We start from the raw sequence: 21,759 nt of genomic DNA on the forward strand, positions 1-21,759 counted from the left end.
AAGACCACAGTACTGATGAGGTGTCTGATGAGGTTATTTCCTGGCTCGAAACGGTTACCTTTTCACTGTAGTCTCACAAAATAGAAGAGGTAAGGGGGGTTCCCAGAAGCTATTTTTTAAATACATAAATGACATTCACAATGGCTCTGCCCTTAAGGCCAACCCAACTGCCTCCCCGAGACCCTGCCTCCAAATACTCTTACAATAGCAAATAAGTTTCTGCCTATGCATTGGGGGTACCCAGTAGAGGATGCACCCAAATACACCCAGATACACAGACGCTTTTCTTTTGTTTAAGCCATATTACATTGGGATGGAGAAAATAGAAAGTGAGGAAAACTGCTTTTCTAAGAGCTTTGAAAATGAGGGACAGAGAATAAGAAAGTACACGATAAAGCAGAGATAAAGCAGAGTGACTGACAGGTGTGTGTGTGTGTGTGTGTGTGTGTGTGTGTGTGTGTGTGTGTAAGAGAGAAAAAGAGAGAGATGTTGTAAATGCGATATGAATATTTCTTAGAATAAAAGAGAATTGTCTATGGAGAGAAGAATGGCTTCAAAGGAGCATTAGAGTGCAGAGACTGTAGGCTCTGCAGGAAAGAAGGCAGTGGAGTTCCCAGATGTGCAGATTCTCTTTCTCCACCATTACTTCACATCTACCTTTCAGTCTCTTACTATCTCTGATGATGCCACCCCTTGTTATGACTTCACAGGTTTCTACATATTGTTCTTTCTAAATGCAATATGGATTCTCCACTTGTTCTAATGGACTCTAGTTAGCATTTTCTTCTTTACGAGGAAGTTTACTTATCATCTTCAAGTGTTGTAAATGCTTCTCTTATGCTTGCAGACTTGTCAAGTAGATACTCATGGGTCTGCCCATCCTTCTAACTCTCCACTAAAGAAGGAGTGCCTCAAAGTGTGTGGACTATCCCTGGGTCACAATATCTTACAGATGAGCATCCTAGTAATATTCATAGTATTAACACAACAGCAAGAATATTTTGGTGGTTTAGGAACTTAGATGTGGGAAAGAAAAAACGAGTCCTTTGTGTATTGAGAAGGATGAAAGGGCTGAAGTCTGAGGAGAACATGGAACTTTCTAGAACAACTCATGCTGAGAAATAAGTTAAAGTTGATGGGAGGATTTAGAGGCCAAGTAAGAAATTATCTTCTCACTGTAGTGAAGAGTGGCATGCAGTTTGCATGCCAGCGGCATCAATTAGTAAATAAAAGTCCACAAAATTGAAGCTCATGACCCTCCCTGTGAAGTTAAAAGGAACCCTTCCCACTCTCCGAGTCAATAGCTTTGTCCGGGAAGTAAATTAAAAGTGATCAAATCAGATTTGAGAGACCTCTGGGGGGCGGGGGGGAGAATGCCTAAGACAGCTGAGGCTTTCTTGAGGGCATGAAAATACTAATACTCTGCCCAAGTCCATGATCAAAGGCTTGCCAGACTCACTCATGAAGAAGAAAATGCACTTAACAGGATTAGAGAAACCTTTGATTCTTAATCTGCTGCTGTGAGAAAACAGGAATTTTGTCAACCAAATAGAATTTAGCATCAACTATCATGTTTTTGAAAAATCTTTATTGTAATCACTATGAAGCAGTAACTGGTATATGTACTCAAACAAGAACTAATCAGATATAAATCTAATATAGAATTGAGCACCTTGTCTCCCTTTACTGGATCTTTTCCTAGGCTTCTGCATTCAGAACATCCCAGACACAGTCTTAGAGCTTCGAGGGACCTTGGAGAACATCTGACAAAATATCCTGTCTTCTTAGAAAGCAGAATAGAAGTTCAAACTTCTCAGGGTTCCTACTTCATTACCGGTAGAGCTGAAGTTGAAAAAAAATTTTTTCTCATCTTTCTATGGAATGATTTTCCCCCAGTGGCGTGTTACAAAAATCAGGTTAAATTGCACTTAATACTCTCTTTTTAATTATTCATTGAATTATTCAGTATATTTCTAAGGGGTTTTGTCTTAGAAAATTAAGCTAAATAACATTTCCATCTTAAAACTTTTCACCCCACAAGAAATAATGTTTTCTGGAACACTTCCTTTCTTAGGAGTTTCAGAAAGTGAAAATTTTCCTGAAAAGACACGAAGGGCTCTAAGAGCTGTGGAGGGAAAGACAGTGATTGATGGAAAAGATGGCGGGTTGCCTGTAGGAGACGGGAATGGAAAGGCTGAAGAAGTATACCAAATACATAGTGTGTAGGAAGAGGAATCGCTTTGCCGGCTAGAATAAAAAAATCTATTAAAATAAAGCAAAAATTTCAAGTGAACCAGATTGTCATATCTGGGCTGAAAATAATGTCTATAGAGAAATGCCTCAGAGCATATTCCATCGCACACCAATTCCCAAGAATGCTGTATAAAAATAAAGAAGATGAGAATTCTGTTCTAACAAGATTGAGAAATACACTATGCCCTCTTAGAGATTATCAGAGCATGCTGGCATGTTAAATGTGCCAAGTCTTCATGCAGATGAAAAATGTTCAGAGTAGTTTGTAGGTTTCTGATTAGCTATGATGCACATAACAGCTCTGCTTAATTGCCTGTCACAACTGCATCCACCCAGCATCTGGACCATGGACTAGCATTTCCCATGTACTTGGCCTTGTTCAACACTTTCTGAGATTCACTTGACCCTAGAGCAGAGCATGCCAAAGTTACCCAGGGAAAGGAAAAAAAAATGATAAATATTGCTAGCTATATATAGTCTTTTTTTTTTTCTAATTTGTCTATTTTTTCCAGCTAACTTTTAAAAATGCAAGTCTTAAACTCTGGAACATACAAAAAGAGACCACTGAAAAATGTTAGCTCTGTGCCTCTTGTCTACCATAGACTTTTTTTTTTCTTTCATCACATACACACAGTGTTTGTGTGTGTTTGTGTACATCTACATTGTGAATAGTTCACTTTAGAGAGTAACTCGGAAATCCTGAACCATCAGCTTAAAAGCTGGTTAAATGCCTTTGTGAGTTTCCACATATTCCTGGAGCTGACATCTCACTTTCCACAAAGACCCCAGATAATTTGCACACAGGCAGCATCACACAGAGAAAGGAAATCTCAATTCAAATATTTTTAATTGCTGTTGTTTTGAGGCAGGGTCTTAGGTAGACCAGGCTAATCCCAAACTTGGTGTGTACCCAAGGCTTAACTTCATGATCCTCTTCCTTTTACCTTTTATTTATGAATATATGCTACCATACTTGGTTGTTTTTCATTTTTTATTTACATTTATTAGCTGGATAAAATAGTGTCATTGTGACATTTCATATGCACATGAAATGTATGCCCCACTACCCTCCTTCTAATACCCCTTCTCTGCTCTAATAGATCCCTTTTTTCTATCACATTTTACTTTTATCTAGGTCTCACATAGAAGAGAAAAACATACAGTATGTTTCTGATTATAGCTTACTTCACTTAACGTGATAGTCTTCAGTTATATCTATTTCCTGCAAACAATGTTTTTCTGTTCTTTTTGCAGATAAATAATACTCCATTGTACAAATCTGACATGTTTTCCTTATTCATTAATTAATGTGCACATGAATTAATTTCATAACTTGGCTATTGTGAAAGCACCAGAATATATGTGGAATATAGATATCTGTCTTGTGTGCTGACTTTGATTCCCTTGAGTTTGTATGTAAGAGTGAGACAACTATATCACCAATAGTTATATTTTTCAGTTTATTTTTAGGAACCTTCAATCTGTTTTTCATATTGACTGCACTAACTAACATTTTTCTTGAACAGTTTGCAGGGCTTCCTTTCCCCTGAAGCCTACCTAAATATCAGCATCCTTTGAAAACCTAGAAATAAAATATTCTACTTGTATATTAGGTGTGAATTCTTCTCAACAATAGCTTCAAAAGCTGCTGGAAAGAACCTGAAAATATCCATCATACCAGAGCCAAATGCTACCTGACAAAGATTTCAGAAGTGTGAGGCAGTGTTCACAGAATCTTCTTTCTAGGGCTTGGGTAACAAGTGAAAGCTGTCTCAAATTATTTATATTGGGGTATCAGTACATCATAATAACTTGTACACAACTGGAACTTTGGGTGAGTGAAGAAACACCAACCTGTGGAGTAAGAAGCATGAACATAATTAGGTCCTATGGTAGTCCTTTGACCTCATGAGAGCTACACCGTCTTGTGTCCCTGTTTCTTCATCTTAGAACTAATACTTTTAGGATTAAAATTCTACATCATAGGGTTTTGTAAGGGTCAATTTAAATATGTGCTAATATATTTATGCTGGTAAGTTTTAACCATCAACTTGACCCAAGCCAGAATCACCTGAGAAGAAAACCCAAATTGGAGAACTGTCTAAGGCAGGATGGTCTGTGGGCATGTCTGAGAGATTGTCTTGACAGTTAATTGATGTAGAAAGTAGTATTTCCTGGCAGGTACCCTGATCTAAAGAAAGTTAGCTGAGTATATGTAGGAAGCAAGTGGGCGGGGAGGGGTCTATTTGTTCTACTCTGCTCTTGATAACGGATGCAAAGTAACAAGTTGCTTATATTCTCAATCTGACGTCCCTTCAATGACAGACTGGAACCTGGAACTCAGAACCTGAAGTATAAGCCAAAATAAATCCCCTTTCTCATCTAAATTGCCTTATGTCAGGGTGTTTGTCATAACAACAGAAACAAGAATAATACATAAGACAGTATTTGTCAAATAAGCTAGCCTGAGAAACCAGCGTTGTGAACTAACAAGGAATCTGGACAGACTCATGTTTGAACTTCACTTTTTTTTATTCTTTATAACATTTATTCATTTGTTCTTCGGCAGCTTGGAAAGTTTCTCAGGGCTGTTTTCATTCTTTCTGTTCAAATGTGGATAAAATTTACCTGCAAAGACAACTACAGAGGATCTTCTTGTCTCTACATCCTCTTCCACACAGGGAAGTGTGCCAGGAAATGTCTTTGTTTAAAGTAAAATACAAGGGCAGAGAGAGTTGGTGTGTAAGGACTGTGAATGAGGAACATCCTCGGAGGATTTCAGAGAAATTCAGGTTATACTCATTACATGGCCAACAGAGAGATCATTCAGAGTGGAGCTGGATTCTTCTGTCAGATATCCCAAAGGAAAAGCTCTTATTAACAGTTCAAGAGATGCTAGCAATAGGTATCACTGATAAAGCAAAACCCTGGAACCCTGCACTCAACATGTGCATCCTGTGCTGCCAGGAAGAGAAAGGAAATGTCTGCAAGTCACTTTCCTGTTTTTCAATCAAGGAAGGAGGTGAATTTGTGCTTACTCTGCCAACTCCAGACTTATCAGTGAAAAGCAAGCATGCCCTTGGCAGGGCACTCTTATGTGCTTATTCTAGCAACATGAAGCATCTACTATGTGCTATAGATGGGTAGCACACATATGTGCCAAAAAAATAAATTCAGAAAAGCAAACAGCATAAAACAGCACGGTAAAGACGTTTTCTTGGACTTGGCCTACCTATCTACCGCAGCCCTTTCATATGAGAAGCACTTTAGACTAGGAGGTGTGAGCCATAGTTTCATGTTACGATAGGTAGGAAGCAAAATAGCAGCACGAGGGGATATCATCAACACAAACATTTGACAACACAAATGTCATCTCAGCGTTGTAAAGAACAGCATTGTAAGAAGAGAAAGTAGCCATGACATAGGTCTAAGCAGGGAGATGCAGAGAGAGGACCACACTGGGCTGAGACACTAACCACTTTCAGGAAGATTCAGCCTGGCAAGGCAGAATGACATGATAGGCCCTCAGAAGAGAGCCTGTTAGGAGGGAGAGATGTGTAAAGAAGCAGAGCTGGAGACAGCCAAAGAATGAGAGAATACAGAGCTCAAGGAGCTGAGGTCACATTCTCCTTGTCTCACAGAGGTAAATGGCAGAGCACAGCCTGAAAACCCAGCTTCCTCTTGTCACCCAGGCTTGGATTCTCTTCTCTGCGCTAAAGCAAAACCATGCTGGGCTGGAGAAAACATTTGCAGCCTGACACAAAAACTGAGAGTGGTTTTGTATACTAACAATACCCACCAGACCTAGTGCCCATATCAAGGTTAGGAAGAGGGAAAAACCCCAAACATCCTCAAAAGCCAGGCTAACAGCCAACTTCCAAAGGAAAAAGAACAATTAAACAGTAACAAATACCAGAAACATATAAACATCCACTGCTAAAACAGTGATTAAATAATAACGAACCCATTCATGTATTCCTCAACTATTGCAAATTTATAAATTTAATTGCGTTCAAATATCCATAAAATAATATCAAAAAAAGTAATATAAAGATAATTGTGTATAAAATATAAAATAAAAAGTAACAGTAAAATTAAACCAAAAATATTTTTAAGTTGGTTTATCAAAATAATGGTAAAATAAATAATTCTAATACTAAAGAATATATAGCATAAACATAAATATCTATCAGCACAGACAGTAGATATATGTTATATTTTTCTTCATTTTTTTTTTACTGAAAACAGCAGGAAAGCTGGTGAACTATGGTAACAGGTACTCAAGGTACAGCTACCTGTGTGTTGAGAATTGTACCACAAGTGGTAAAAGACAGAAAATAGTTAAAAGACCTATGTCAAACGTTGTAGAAGAAGAAAAAGACTGGGACAACTGAAGACTCAGGTACACAGCTGCATGTCAGTAATTGTTGATGAATGGATGAGTGGATGGGTGGATGGATGGATGGATGGATGGATGGATGGATGGATGGATGGATGGATGAACTAGACCTATGTACAAAATTTTCTATGATGAATTCCTCAGGATCTTCATCTTGTCCAGAAAGAGGAATATTCCAGAACCTCTTTCCCTGGACTCTTTTCTAGTATGGGTCTGCATTAGTTCTGTTGAAGAAAGACTCTTGAGTGAGTTTTGAAAGAAATTTTTGTTTTAACATCGTGTATAGGCATGTGAGGCAGAAGGCAAACATTAGGAATATCATCCTAAGAATAACCCGTTAGGGCGTTATAAAACTTTTAATTGTAATCACAGTTTAGGATTCATCATGGGAACCTCTTACCTTGGAGCTGGAGCTGCTGAGACAAGAGAAACACTCCAAATCCTAAGCACTTTGTTATTATCCTCTAAAAGAAGGACTCATCTTCCCAGGCTGTTAACTCGCTAGTCTCTTATATTAGAAACACATAGAGTGGCTTCTATCTTAAGAAAACCCTAACTAACATGGGCTGCATACAATAAAATGCAAGACAGAGGTGTCCCTAGGATTTGTCCAAGTTAGACTCATGGTACCATACCCAAGTCAAATGTGCCAGCCAGGCATACAATCTACTTGTACATAAACAGATACCTCTTATTTCACTCAAATAGCTCTTCAGTTCTCCCCTCATTCATCCAAGTTTTTCTTTCTTCTTTATCATCAGAACAGATGTGATTTTGTTTTCCTCTTAAACATTGTAAATCAATATTGGCCTCCGTCAGAAAAATCTCATTTAGAAAATTAATGGTTCAGTTTTCTGACAGTAATGGCCAATTCTGCTGACATGAGCTTAAAGAAATCTTCAAAAAATTTTTGAGAAATCTCCTGCCAAGGCCACCCACTTCTCAAAAAAAAATGACTTCCAGATGGATATAGCCCCATGTTCATAGAAGCTATAGAGGGCTGAGTGGCCTTTGAGCCACTCAGTGCAATAGCAGTTTGGATCAACTCATTCACAGCAAGATGTGGTCCCTTCATAAGACACTGAAGATAGTAATGGGTAGCAGCAAATATTAAAACTGTAAACCTAGAAGGATGCTTCTTTTATTATAGCCAAACAGGCAATGTTTTAACTCAAGTGCTGTTACACAAATAAAAATAAAACCCAAGAGATATAAGGTTGAGCAACTACTGAGTGGAAGTAATTTAATTCCCAGGCAGGAATATGTAAACAGACTGCTGAGATTCCAGAAGGAGGGCAAGCTTAGATGAGAGGAAATGGAGTCAGTCTTCTAAATCCAAGGAGTTCTACTGAGCACTGTGGTGCAAAGCATTTGGAGAATGGAGGCAGAAGGGTCAGGGATTCAAGTTCATCCAATCTGGACTACATGAAATCCTGTATAAATCAATCTGTAAACAAGCAAGCAAGAAAACAAACACAGAATACCATCTCTCTCCCATTTGCCAAGGAAAACCTTTGCCTGCCAGTGATGGCCAGTGATAGTGTGGACTTGCACATAAGTGCAAAAACTAGTTATAGTGGTTGTTGTTGGATGACGGTTTTCAGGGTCCCAAGAAGGCTTTGTTCATCTGCTTGAGTTGTCCAATTTAAAAATAGAGTCCCCAGCTGTCATTTTACCAGAAGTCAGGTCTACACCATTGGCAGCAATCTAGATGGCACATCAGGGCTCATTAATAGAATAACAGTGTAATTTATCATTCCAATCAGGATGCCAATTTGGATAAAAGAGTGCTGTGAGAATAATTGCAATCGGAAACCACAACAACCATAACCAGTACTGCCCCGAGGAGAACCATAGCTTACCTAAAGTGCAAATAAAGGGGGCATGACATTTGTTGAGCTTCTGTGTAATATTCTGCCAGCTGTTTTCATGGGCTTTCTCTCATGTTAATTCTCACAACAAATTTATGAAGTAAATGTTACTCCCATTTTACAAATAAGGACCCAAGGCTCCTATAATTAAGAAAGTTGTCTAGGGTTGAAAAAGATGTTGATAAGTAAGTCCAATATCTGAACTCAGAACACTGCAACTCTAGTATGTATTCTCAAGAGACATGTGGCATGGGCTCTGAAGAAGGAATTTTTGTGTCAGGTGAGACTAAACATACAACTATTTATTTACAAGTGCAGTGTGCCTATTTACTATGTGTTTCAATATTTGGTTGAAATCCAACCACAGAGTCAAGACAAGTCAGCATCCATTTTGTCTAAACTAGGTGCGGTGAACACACAATTGAAGAGAGGAGACTGGCTGTGAAAGATCGTATGAAACAGAAGAAAGGTGCTTAAAAAGTAAAATCAGTGATTACAAAAGCACAGTAAATTTCAGGACAGAGAAAATTCCACGATCACATTCAATCACCACAAAGAGGGCCTCATTCAACAGAACAGGAAGTAAAAAATTCTAAGAAGGGGCTAGGAAAATAATCAGGTATATATGCCCTAAGAAAGATCATATTCAATTAGCACATAAAGCAATATAAAGGTCCTTCAAGCAAAAGGCAGGAATCTGTTCAGCTTGAGGGCAGGGTTAGCAACTCTCATCAGGACAAAAGGCAACAACAGTACCACCCTTACTCATTTCCTCATCCCAGGGCTCTGAAGTAATGTGAGGTAATTGCCATCCAGGGATTAAGGCTCAATCAGAGTGAATAGCCATGTGTCTTTCCACACTTCCCGACCTTAACCTTCTCTCCTCATACTGATGAGTCTCTTTTGACAATCTCCTATCTTGGTTTTTATTGTGACCTCTTTGTCCTCTGAGATCTCACTTCTACCTTCTCTATGTTAGTAGTTTTTTTTAAAAAAAAAAAAAAAAAAACTACTTTAAAATTTAAAGCAGTTTCCTTTAGTGACTTCTAGTAATTTAGAGATTTCAGTTACCACAGTTTGAATATGGAATATACCACCACAGGCTCACATACTGGGATTCAGTCACCAGCTGACAGACTTCATGGATAATGATGAGCTCCTGAGGTCTCCATCATTATGAATGGATCCATCCAGTGCTGGATTTACACTTTGAGTATCCTTCTGTGAGGTTATAGAACTCTGGAAGATGGATCTGGAATGGAGGAAAGAGGTCCCTGAGATCCCTGGAGTATGTTTTGTCGTCTCCTTCTCTTCTTCCTCTTCCTTCTCCTTCTTCTCCCCACACCTTTCTCCCAGCCTCCCTCCTTCCCTCTCTCCTTTCTTCCCTTCTTTCCGCCTTCCCTCCAGTGAGGCCTCCCATGAGTTGATTGGCCTCTACCACATTCTCCTATTGCTGGGTACCATGTACTGCCTCAGAAACACAGAACCAAGTAGTCATAAAGTAGAAACCAAAAGTGAAAATTACATTTTTCTTCCTGTTTGTCAGGTGTTTTGTTACAACAATGACAAGCTTAACACACTCGTTAACTCCGTAAATTTAGGTTTCTTTGGATTCCTAGGCTCACCTCTTCCTATATAGTATTCTTGGGTCGACCTAGTCGTATACTGGCTTTCTGGTGGCATGATCCCTCCTATATCCTTGAGTCCCATGAAATTGCATCTACTGGATGAGAGCTGCTGAAGCTGTTCAGTCCAATGGTTATGAACTCCCCAGAAAGGGAATAATTAGTTACAAGGCCACCTATAGATGTCACTGTATGAGTTCAGAAACCCAACTGAGGAATAAATGGGCACTGAAATTAAGCCTCTATTGAGCTGCATGAATCGGTCATTACCTAATTAATGGGATAGCACTGGCTCCTTGCCAAAGCCACATACCAGACAGGCTACAAACACTAGAGGACCACATTCAACTAATTTACATGAAAGTGAACCATAGAACAATAGCAGTAGCCCTGTTAACCTGAGAAACAATGAATGGGGAATGTCCAACCAGTGAGTAGAACAGGGAGACTGGAAGAAATAAGAAATTTACTCCTCTACCAAGGTAGGAAGTCTTCACATATTTTGTCCATTAAGACTGGTGATAATTTCAGACCAGTAGAGATGCCAACACTTCACCAGTCCTAGAGATGTCTTAACCCAAGCAAGTAGACTACTAAGACCAAACATCACAGGTATACCTCACTCTGACTCTAGTAGGAGAGGACAGGAATTTTACTTAAGCATCTGATGGAGAACTCATTGACTGAAAGAAGTCTCCACAGATGTTGGGGACCAGTGGTTGAATGTTTAGATTATTGAGGCTTTGGAAGCTGTGTTTGAATATAAGACCATTAGGTAGGAAATTACATAACAAAATGCTGGTCCAGAGAGACTTGTTTCTTGGTTTCTAAAACAGTACATGGATTCAATGCAATATCCTTTAATGTTAAGCACAATACATTTTCATCCTGTTTAAGCCAGTGTTTCTTCTAGTTTTTAATCCTGGTAATTAAATATAAGTCCTAACAATAAACTACAGTCATGCAGAAACTTTTCAAAGTTGTATTGATAGTTGAGATGTCTCCCCATTACCTCTACAGGTACCCCCTAGCTGGTTATACTATCTGTCATAAACTCAACATGTTCAAAATCAGTTTTATCATCACTTTGTTTACTTCATTCCCCAGAGTCTGTTCTTCATCTAGGAAGTAGGTGTGTTGGAAACTGAAGTACTGAGTATGGTGGTTTGTGTGAAGTGGAGGTATTTATGGAGGATATGCATGGAGGGGGTGTGTGCATGTGTGCAGGGAGATAGTAGTATGAAATAAGGGTGAGCATGGGTGGAGTGTGGTGACGGGGAAAGGGAAGGTGTAGAATATAGTAGGGCAATTGTTAGAGGAGGGTGCGTGCAGGAGGATGAATGTGGTAAGGACAGGAGAGTGTGGAGAAGTATAACTTTGGGACATGGAGTATGATGAAGGGTTTTTGGAGAAGAGAATAGGGGAGGGAGAGAGACTGGATATGAGAGGAGGAAGGTGTCAGGGTGAAGAAGAATGTGAAAGAAGGCAAGTGTGAGGGGAGAAGAGCATTGGATTTGGAAGACAGAAAAGGGGCTCTGTTAAAGAATGTGTCAGACAGTGGGGAGAAGATAGAGAGGAGGCTATGCTGAGTGTCTCAGAGTGGGGAGTGTCAGAGACTGGGGAGGAGTTCAGATGTAAAGGAGGAGGATGCTTTTCTCTCTTCCCACAGTGAAGTTCCTAGTAGCAAGTCCTTTGCTTTCACAAGGTACATATGTGTCTATGTATTCTTTGGGGCCTCATAATTTGTAAGAAAGCCAGGGTTTGTATGTGTGAGGTAAGGACTCTAGCATGGAAATAGACCTTGCTCCTGTTTTCTAAGTGAACAGCCTGCAAAGCTAAACCAACTTTCTGCCTACATGAGGTCAACATGGAACCAGTCAGAATCGAGAGAGGAAAGGGAGAATAAGTACGAGAGGGTAGTAAAGAATTCAGTTGTGACTGCTCTAAGCTTCCTTTTCTTTATGTTCAGGTTCTTTGTGGTTGAATTCAAAACTGTAGTCTGTAAAGTCAAGATTCTAAAACTAGCAAGCATAGCTCTGTTGTCTCTCATCAACTGCACCTGCTCTTCTTAGGCTCTGCCTCCACTGCCAGACTCTCTCCTCCCAACTCCCTGCCCCCCACCCCCTCTGTCAGCTGGGAGGGAGCAGGATGGGGTACTAGAATGGAGTTACCATGCCTCTTTCTATAATAACCTCAACTCTGTGGGGAGAAGACTGGGCAGAAGAGACTCACTCTGTGCTTCCCCATTTATGCTAAGTAAACTTAGCAGGAACATGAAGCTGTCCTTTCTGGCATTTGGGAGAAATCATAAAGACCACATTGGGTAGGATGTCCAGTACTGTACACAGGTTGGTACAGACCTATAAACCTCTGGCCTGATTCTGGATTCTTATCCTGTTGACTTTCCATTGGCCTTCCAGTCTTTTCTCTAAGTCTTTAGACTTCCCTTTAAGATAGATATTTATTCCCATTCCATGAAGAAAATGAAGTTTTAGAGAGGGTTCAGGCTTTCCAGAGCTTGAGGTCCAGTCAGTGGAGACTCAATCATGGCTTCCTTTCTTCCTCATGTCTGCAATGATTGCATCTATTATGTGTCTTCAGACTCTAGCTGCTCCATCATACTTGCTGTAGCTTCACCTGGAAAGAGGTGAACAAACATCTACTCACCCCAACTAAGTTACCAAAGAAATGCTTTTATCTAAGACTAGTTTGGTGAACCAATGGGCCCATGGGAACTACTTACAGAAGCATTGGTAAATAATTACCATGGAAGCTGACAGAAAAGAAGGTGCATCACCCGTCCTAGCATGAAACCTCATGAAAGCTCTATGATGGAGCCCCCTTTGGTCACCTTCCACTTTCTTTATAATCTAGTACTCTCCAAGACTATACACAGCTGGAAAGATTGTATGCAGCTGGTGGAGGAGACAGATGGGAATAGGTGGCTAATAACAGTCTCAAGTGAGGGCCAAATGACGTGTGCTTATTCCTCATCTGTGAGAGAATAGCATCAGGCCCACTCCAGTGAGGGCCCTGTGACTGCAGGTAGTCCAATCTACTATAATCGTGAGATGGCAGGGTTCAGAGGACAGAGTCCTCAGGGTCCCTGCACATCAGGGTAAGCCCTAACTTCACTCTATACAGGAACTTCTGCTTGTTGATGTTCAGCTGCAAAAGGCCTTGGATGTTTAGGAAGCGTGGGCATTAAACAGAGTGCAGACTTGTTGCTCATTTAGACCTAACTATTCCAAAGAGCTGCTTAGATTCTTAGAGAATTTTATCTTTTCTTTATAGGTCATTCTGAATCTTTGTAACTATTTGTGACTACATTGGGTTTTTTTCCCTCCAATTCAAAATTGTCCCCTACATCAAAGGTATTGAAAGCATTTCTGGAATCTGTTATGATGATAAATGTTAGGAGGTGAAAATGTTTTCTCCTGGCAAAAAAAAAAAAAAAAAAAAAAAAAAAAAAACAACCAAAAGCCTACCTTTGTTCTTTTGTTCTGGGAACTACTTTGACAAGCACCTTAGGGCAGAGGTGAGAGTGTTTGACAAGAACACAAAGCCACTGGCTGATCTGGACCTTTAAAAAGAACAAATCGTTTTGCTCTGGAGGAAAAGAGGCCTAAACCATATAGATGGAAACTGAAAATAGGAGGAGGAGGAGAGACTTAACATCAAGGGTGGTCTGGGCAATAAAAATGTCCAGGTAACCAGCTGTCCCCAGAGTTAAAGCAAGTCCAGCCTCTGACCCCAGAGATAACTCTTAAGCAACAAATTGTGAGAACACTGTACCTGATATTATACTCAAAAGTGCATAAAGTTGCCTTCATCTCTGTGCTCTAAACTCATATCCCCAGAGCTCTGGCAAACTGCTTCATGCCTGTGCATATTTTGTGGGAGTGTGATACTGCTTTAAGTCTTTGAAAAGGAGGCTGAGTTTCATTGTCTGAATCAAGATCTGGAGGCAGAAATCTTTGTCCTGAAGCAGAAGTCTTCCTGACAGCATGAACTCCTCTCAGGACAGCCTTGGACTTGTACAGAAGAAGACTAGATTATGGGGATGTCCGTGGTGACATGATTGACGATGTCAGTTTAATTTTGGCAGCACTGGTGACTGAGCCTTTGCAATGTGATTTCTCACATATCATTTCATGTAACCATACATCACCTTAGGAGCTGCCCGGGTCACAAGTGCAAAATAGCATTCCCCTTTCTAGGCAACTTGGGCCCCAGTATTCCAAAGAGGTGGCATGCTACCTCAAAAGACCACTAGACAGCTTGTTGGGCTATGGAAACTATAACCCCCAAAGTCAGCATTATTTGGGGGACAGGCATATGAGACAAATGATTTGTCTTAAGATTTTATGGCTTTTTGTTCTGACTGTGGTTTGGAAGGAAACACTATCAGTTGACTCTTCTGTTTCAGAAAACATTCTAGAGTAGAGTCCATTCAGCTCACAAGTAAACAGTAGGTTCTTAGATGAGCTTTCAGCTCTCCAGCAAGGACTTCAAGATCCACAAATAGTTCTACCTATAAGAAAATCCTGAAGCCGTGCCTCTTCTGCAGACCCTGAGTTCTGCCCATCTGCCTTTCCATGCTGACTGTCCCGCTTTCCTCCACTTTGCACTTGGCCTTGCCTCTAGTGATGCATTGTCTTGGCATTCATCTCAAAACCCAACACTCATCTTTAGAACTCCGAGATAGCCTGTGCCCTACAGTGTTCGTGAGCCAGAATCATTGGAGCACACAGTTCTGTCTTTGCTTTTTTTTTCTGTGTTCCTCTCTTGATTTATGTCTTGTCTGTGTCCTTTAATAGAGAAGGTGGGGCCAGAGGAGAAGAGTCAACTCTGGGCTATGACCTGGACTGTAATGGCTTTTGACCTCTTCCTCACCCCATTTCCCCTATCTTTTGTCTCTATGACAATAGGCAGAAGCTGCCTAGATTGGCTCCTCCCCTATAACAAGTTCTCAGGTGTTACACAAAGAAGGATTATATCAATACCCCAACGGCATTGTGTCTTCCAGAAACATACACAGTAGCGAATTCTACAATACATAAATACAGAGTGATGTGAGGGCTCTAACCATTGTCCCTTTGATCTTGTAATTGAAACAGATAAACTAAACCTTCCATTTCTACAAACTCATAACCAACCAGAGGAATAAATCTACTTGTGAAGTGAATCCCTTACGAGCCTTCACCTCCGGAGCAGGCCATACAAACAGAATGCCAACACTTGAGAGCAGGGTCTGGTGATCAGTATCCCAGAGGAGAAAAGCCTCTGCTTGGGCAATCAACTCAAGAAAATGCCAGAGGTTTGATGGCTCCAATGGCCCGCCTAGGCCCAAAGGTTCCCAGAGCGCACCTGCCAGAAAACACTGCAACCTTCCTCGGGGCACATTATCCTGAATTCTCCTCATTGCTCCAGACCCATTTCTGACAAGTTACCTGCTATGTGGACAGTAGCTGGTTCACCAGTAACAGGTAAATGTCTGTTATTTCTGAGCATGGGGTTGAGTACCTGGGAACACATTTTCCAAATCTTTAACTCTTATAAAGTGTGGAAGGGCTAACTCCTGGCCTGAGAGAGTGGATGGCTCAGTTTTGCCTTGTGGGGGCTGACATTCAGAACTCCTCAGCCTTCCTTCTCACCATACTGGCCTCAGGAAGCAGCGAAGAGAAATTGTGATGATAATGTGTGAAGGCTGGCAGATTGTCCTGCATGGAGGCCCTTTGAAGGTTGATAGAGACCTGTGATTTAGGGGTTGGGGCCCCTGGAACCCAACTCAGGACACTACAGTGATGTTTCATTGACTCTTTATCAGGCAGGGCAGGTTACCTTGCAGCCTGCTAAGCAGCAGCTTGACAAGTCAATCTGGCCAGCACTTGTAGAGCACGGGTGTCACCTGGTGGTCAGATGTGGAGTAACCAACATCACAGACAAAGAATTTAGGAAGCACTTGTGTAGTGGGGATCATAGTGACTTCACTGTGACTCTGATGATGCTCACACAATGTCCACACCACATTTCTTCCCAGAAGCCCTGTACTCTCCTTTCTCTTGACTTCATTGATGCTGGCTTTTGTCATCACAGCCATATTAATTGCAATACATTCATTCTTACAATCAGAAACAATCCAGCCTTCCACCATGTGTGGATATTCGCTTTGTGTAGTGCACTGAATGAGCCATAGAGATTAAAATCACTAAGTAACAGTTCCTTCCTTTAAGAGACTTTTGCTAAGATATTATTATTGGCCAAAATATAAGACACAGGTGGCAAAAAAGGTTCATAAGCCAAGAGGTCAGCCCAAGAGGTGACAACCTGTGAACCTCAGGAACTTCTTCTTATGTAAAGGTAAGAGGGACCTAAGAAAATGAGCAGAACAAGAACACTACAGGCATGGACAGAATAAGGAAACCACAGTGGGTCCAGGAACCTGAGGATGGACATTTGCATGTCTGGTACGTGTGAGCAGGAGATGGCTGATTTACAGGAACAATGGAGCATGAAGGATAGCTTGTGTTATAAACAAAGTTTCAAGTTTCGACATTTTAGGGCTGAAATGAAACAATTAAAGCCATAGATAACTTGTTCTATTTCACTTTTGCTTTTAAAGTCCATTTAAGGCAAGCATACAGGGAGCTTAGTTAGAAAAAAATGTATTCCACTGGCAAGGTAATTCAAGGAATACTGCTATGAACCTGTTATGTGCCCTGATTTGTCCATACCCAACACCTTTCTTGGAGGAATATTCATCTGGCGTGTAACAAGAGTAGACAGGAGACAAGGTGTCTCAGAAGTTCAAATGACAGGATATTGGTGGTCCATGAGACCCCAGAAATATTTCATGGCTTTCCAAGGAATAAAGATGCATCGACACTCCTGCCTAAGTGACGGGGAGGGAAGTGCAGCCACACTTGGCTGGAATGCAGGGTAAATGAGAAGCTTGAGAGGAAAGGAAACACATAGTTTGGGGTGTAGTCAGTAAACATGGCAGGAATATTTGAAGCACAAATTCATCATCCACAAATTAACATTGTAACAACTGTTTCTCTTTCCTGAAAAAATTCAGAATAGTTTTTGTAAAAATATTAATAACCTGATCATAAGACACTGGGGCAGGAGAGCCTTAGAAAATAAGCCTGTAATTTTTCACTGTAGCGGACCTAGAAATTCTTTGATCAGAAACCCTTCGTATCTCTTAATTTGGCTAACTCCTGCACTTTACACCTAACACAGTCTTACATAGCAACCATACGCCTTTAAGCTGAGCTTCTCTGGAGGCTGGAAAGGTAAGTCTGGGCAACATAAAAAGGCCCTGACTCAAAACAGAAGGTAGGATGAGAGCTAGAGATGTATCATACATGTCCAGAGTTTCCTGCCCATAAATCCAAACATCTCGTCCCAGTTCCTGTAGTTGCAGAAAGTCTCCCCTGTGCACACCTTGCCACCACCCTTCCTTGCCCATGCATAAGCTATAGTGTCACCTTGTTCCTACTCATACGTCCAGATCTCATCTCTCTCACTCTATTGTGTACAGGTCAATGCAGTGGCAAGTTTAGACTTTAAAATGCAGTCTAAGATTCTTTGACATCACCACTGTCAAAAAGTAGGACTTATTGGGATAAGTTTGTGACTGCTTGGAGAAACCAAACATGGCAGAAGCACCAGCAGCCATTTGGTAACTTGCTAGAAAAACCCCAGAAATGCTCTCTGGCTTTCCAAGGGAATGCTTTTGAGACTCTTTCTTAACCAAGTTGTCAAAGAAGGAATCTACACTGCAGGAAAAGGCCAAATGGAGGAATCCTTTTGACTCTTCAGTAGAACTGAGGGCCTTCCAAGCATCCTACCCCATGCTACAGATGAAGAAGTCAAATGAGCGGAGAATCATCCATCTCTCATAATTCTGTTCCCCTATTTTTTCCAGCTGAGGCCTCAGAAGGTCTGTGTTGGAATTTCTGGTCCAAAGCACAAGATCATGGAAAACTGTGTCACACCACCATTCCCTTGAGTAAAGTACTAGAAGCCTCACTTCTCCAGGCAGAACTTAAACAGTCCTGGGAAGCCTGTGCTGGGTGTTCTGCTTATGAGCCAGAATAAATGACCCAGCAGTTTTATCTGTGATGGGAGATAAATTTAATTCCTTATCATTGGTAATCCTAACTTCCCACTATTCTTATTTGCTTGTCACATGGAGAGGATCATTCAGTCACACTACAAGCATTCAAGAACCATGAGGGGGGTTCAGCATGTGAAAGTGCTTGTCACAACAAGCCTGTGGATCTGAGGGTAATTACTAGAACCCATAGTAGGAGGATAGAACTGACTCCTGAAGGTCTTTTTCTGACCTCTACAATTTTGCTATAGCCCATGTGTGCTATATATTCTTATGATTGTAGAAGTGCACACACACACAAATACAAAGACAAAGCAAATCAAATATTCTTAAAAGGCTTTCATTTGGTATTAGATAACCCTCTTCCATAGAGCTCCACCTACTGGCTCTGGGTCTCTGCATCTGTTTCCATCAGCTGCTGGTGAAAAGCCTCTCAAATGACAGTTATACTGGGCTCTGGTCTGCAAGCATAGTGAAATATTATTAATAGTGTCAGGGGTGGGCTCTCTCTCATGGCGTGGGACAGTCATTGGTTGGCCATTCCTTCAATTTCTGCTCCATCTGTATCCCTACACATCTTGTAGGCAGGAAAAATTGTGGGCTGAAGGTCTTGTGACTTGGATGATGTCCCCATTCCACCATTGGAAGTCTTGCCTGGTTATAGGAGGTGGTCATTTCAGGTTCCATATCCCCTGTTGCTAGCAGTCTTAGCTAGGATTACCCTCATAGATTCACGGAAGTTTCTACTGTCCTAGGTTTCTAGCTCATCACAGAGATTACCCCCAACACATAGCAATTGCAGTTCTCTCTCTGTCCTCGCCACATTTGATCCTTTCTGTTCCCCATCTCTACACCCTCTCCTACTCAGTTCTCTCCCTCCATCCACTCCTGATGTCTATTTTATTTCCCTTTCTCAGAGACATTCACGCATCCTCCCTTGAGCCCTCCTTGTTACTTAGTTTCTTTGGGTTTGAGGATTGTAGCATGATTACCATGTACTTTATGGCTAATATCCATTTATAAATGAGTACACGCCATGTTTGTCTTTCTGGGTCTGGGTTACGTCACTCAGGATGATCTTCTCTAGTTCCATCCATTTGCCTGCAAATTTCATGATATCACTGTTTTTAATAGCTGAGTAATATTTCATCATGTAAATGTAACCACATTTTCTTTATCCATTCTTCAGCTGAGGGACATCTGGGTTGTATTCAGTTTCTGCCTACTACAAATGAAGCTTCTATTAACATAGTTGAGCAAATGTCTTTGTGGTATGATGGAGCATCTTTTGTATATATTCTAAGGAGTGATATAGCTGGGTCTTGATGTAGGACTATTCCTAATTTTTTGAGAAAACACCAATTTGAGTTCCAAAGGGGTTGTACAATTGCTCCACATTCTTGCCAGCATGAGCTATCATCTGAGTTTTTGATCTTAGCCATTCTGATGGATTTAAGATGAAATCTCAGAGTCAAAATTTTGATTTGGATTTCTCTGACTAAGGATGTTGAACATTTAAGTGCTTCCCAGCCATTAGAGTCCTCTGTTGGGAATTCTGTTTAGCTCTGCACCCCATTTTTAATTGGGTTATTTAGTTCATTGATTTCTAATTTCTTAAGTTCTTTATATATTTTGGATCTCAACCCTCTGTGAGATATAAGGTTGGCGAAGATCTTTTCCCATTCTGTAGGCTGTCATTTTGTCCTATTGACAGTGTCCTTTGCCTTGTAGAAGCCGTTCAGTTTCATAAATAGGGCCTCATTTATGGTTTATCTTAAGTGTCTGAATGGTTGTTTTTTGTTTGGAAAACACAAATTGTCTCCTGTGCCAATGCATTCAAGGTTATTCCTCACTTTCTCTTCTATAAAATTTCATGTTCTAGTTTTATGTTGAGGTCTTTGATCCATCTGGACATGAGCTTTGTGCAGGGTGATAGGTATGGATCTATTTTCATTCTTCTATATGCAGGCATCCAGTTACACCAGAGAGGTGATGATTCTTACACAACTGTAAATTCTAGTAACTACTTACCAAACCACTACTATGTTCAAGAACTTCTCTTATGCCATGGATTTGTCAGTGAATAAAGTGATGACCTCTAAGATGAAAGAGCTGATGTCATAAGCCAATCATTTATTATAGTGAAGGATGTTGAGTGTATAGAATTAGAAAGTATATAGAACAGGTTAAAGGGGCCTGAAATGCTAAATGAAGCAAGTTCACTGAAAATATGACATTCTGGGAACCCCATGAATATGAATTAGGCCATTATGAGTGCCTTGTTATGGGCCCAATACCTCTCATTTATTCAGTTAAGATGGATGTCTGGACAGGGCTTGAAGTTTCATTCTAAAATGACTTGCTGAGTGTGGTTACACCAGTATATAGGCCAATTATAAATGTCAAGTTCTCCCAGAATCTACACAACTAGTAATGTAATCCAAATACCAGGTTCACAGAATAGCAAGCCATGCTCTTAATTCAGCAGTTCTCAACCTGTGGGTTGTGATCAACCATCCTGCATAACAAATATATTATGACTCATAAGTGTAGCAAAATTACAGTTATGAAGTAGCAATGAAAATAATTTCAGTTGGTTGTCCCTACAACATGAGGAATAAAAGGGTCACAGCATTAGAAAGGCTGCGAACCACTGCTGTAACTCAACAAAATTTCATTTTATATTTAGTCTTATTCAAGAAATGTTTGCCTAACTAACGCACATTTACAAAGACTTTATATTATTGTTATGTCAGTTTATTATTTTAGGGTTTACATTTTGGTTTAGAATACCTATTAAGTTAGATGTATTTTTTAAAAATTAATTTTGTAGTTGTCTGCATTGAGACTCAAGATCCCTTTCTTGCTGTATCACTAGCACATACTGAGAAGATTGGCTTTTCCTTTAATGAAGCACCACACTGCAATGATTTAGCAACTGGACACTGAACTCATGGGGTTTCATCGATCAGTTTGTCTGTCTTCACATTAGCACTGGAATGGCATGCTTTTTATAAAGCTTAAAAATAAGCTTTGAAGTCCAGGTGTCTACCCCTCTTAGACTTATTTTTGTCAGAGTAAATTTGGTTATTTAAGAGTTTCATTTCCAAATAGATTTTAGAATTGGCATGTACATATGTATATATGTATGTATATTTGTCTTATATATATATGTATATGTATGTATCTGATTCATGTTACTGATTCATATATGAGCAGTGAATCAGAAGGTAATTCACCTTACTGTATCATATGTGTGTATACATATATATGTGTATATACATACTTATATATGCTGAATTACCTTGATTTTCAAACTGACTGATTTCCAATTGTGAACTTTGTGGATGTCCCAGTTGGTCACAAGGTACTGTCATTTTTGTTCTTAAATTCAGTTTGATATTAAGAGAATACTGGCCTTATAGAACAAAATAGGAAGAGTTTCCAGTTCCTGGAATCTGGTCTATTTATTGCTGTTGGTGAAGC

Source organism: Arvicanthis niloticus, chromosome 1, assembly GCF_011762505.2.
Source record: "Arvicanthis niloticus isolate mArvNil1 chromosome 1, mArvNil1.pat.X, whole genome shotgun sequence".
Lineage (NCBI taxonomy): Eukaryota > Metazoa > Chordata > Mammalia > Rodentia > Muridae > Arvicanthis > Arvicanthis niloticus.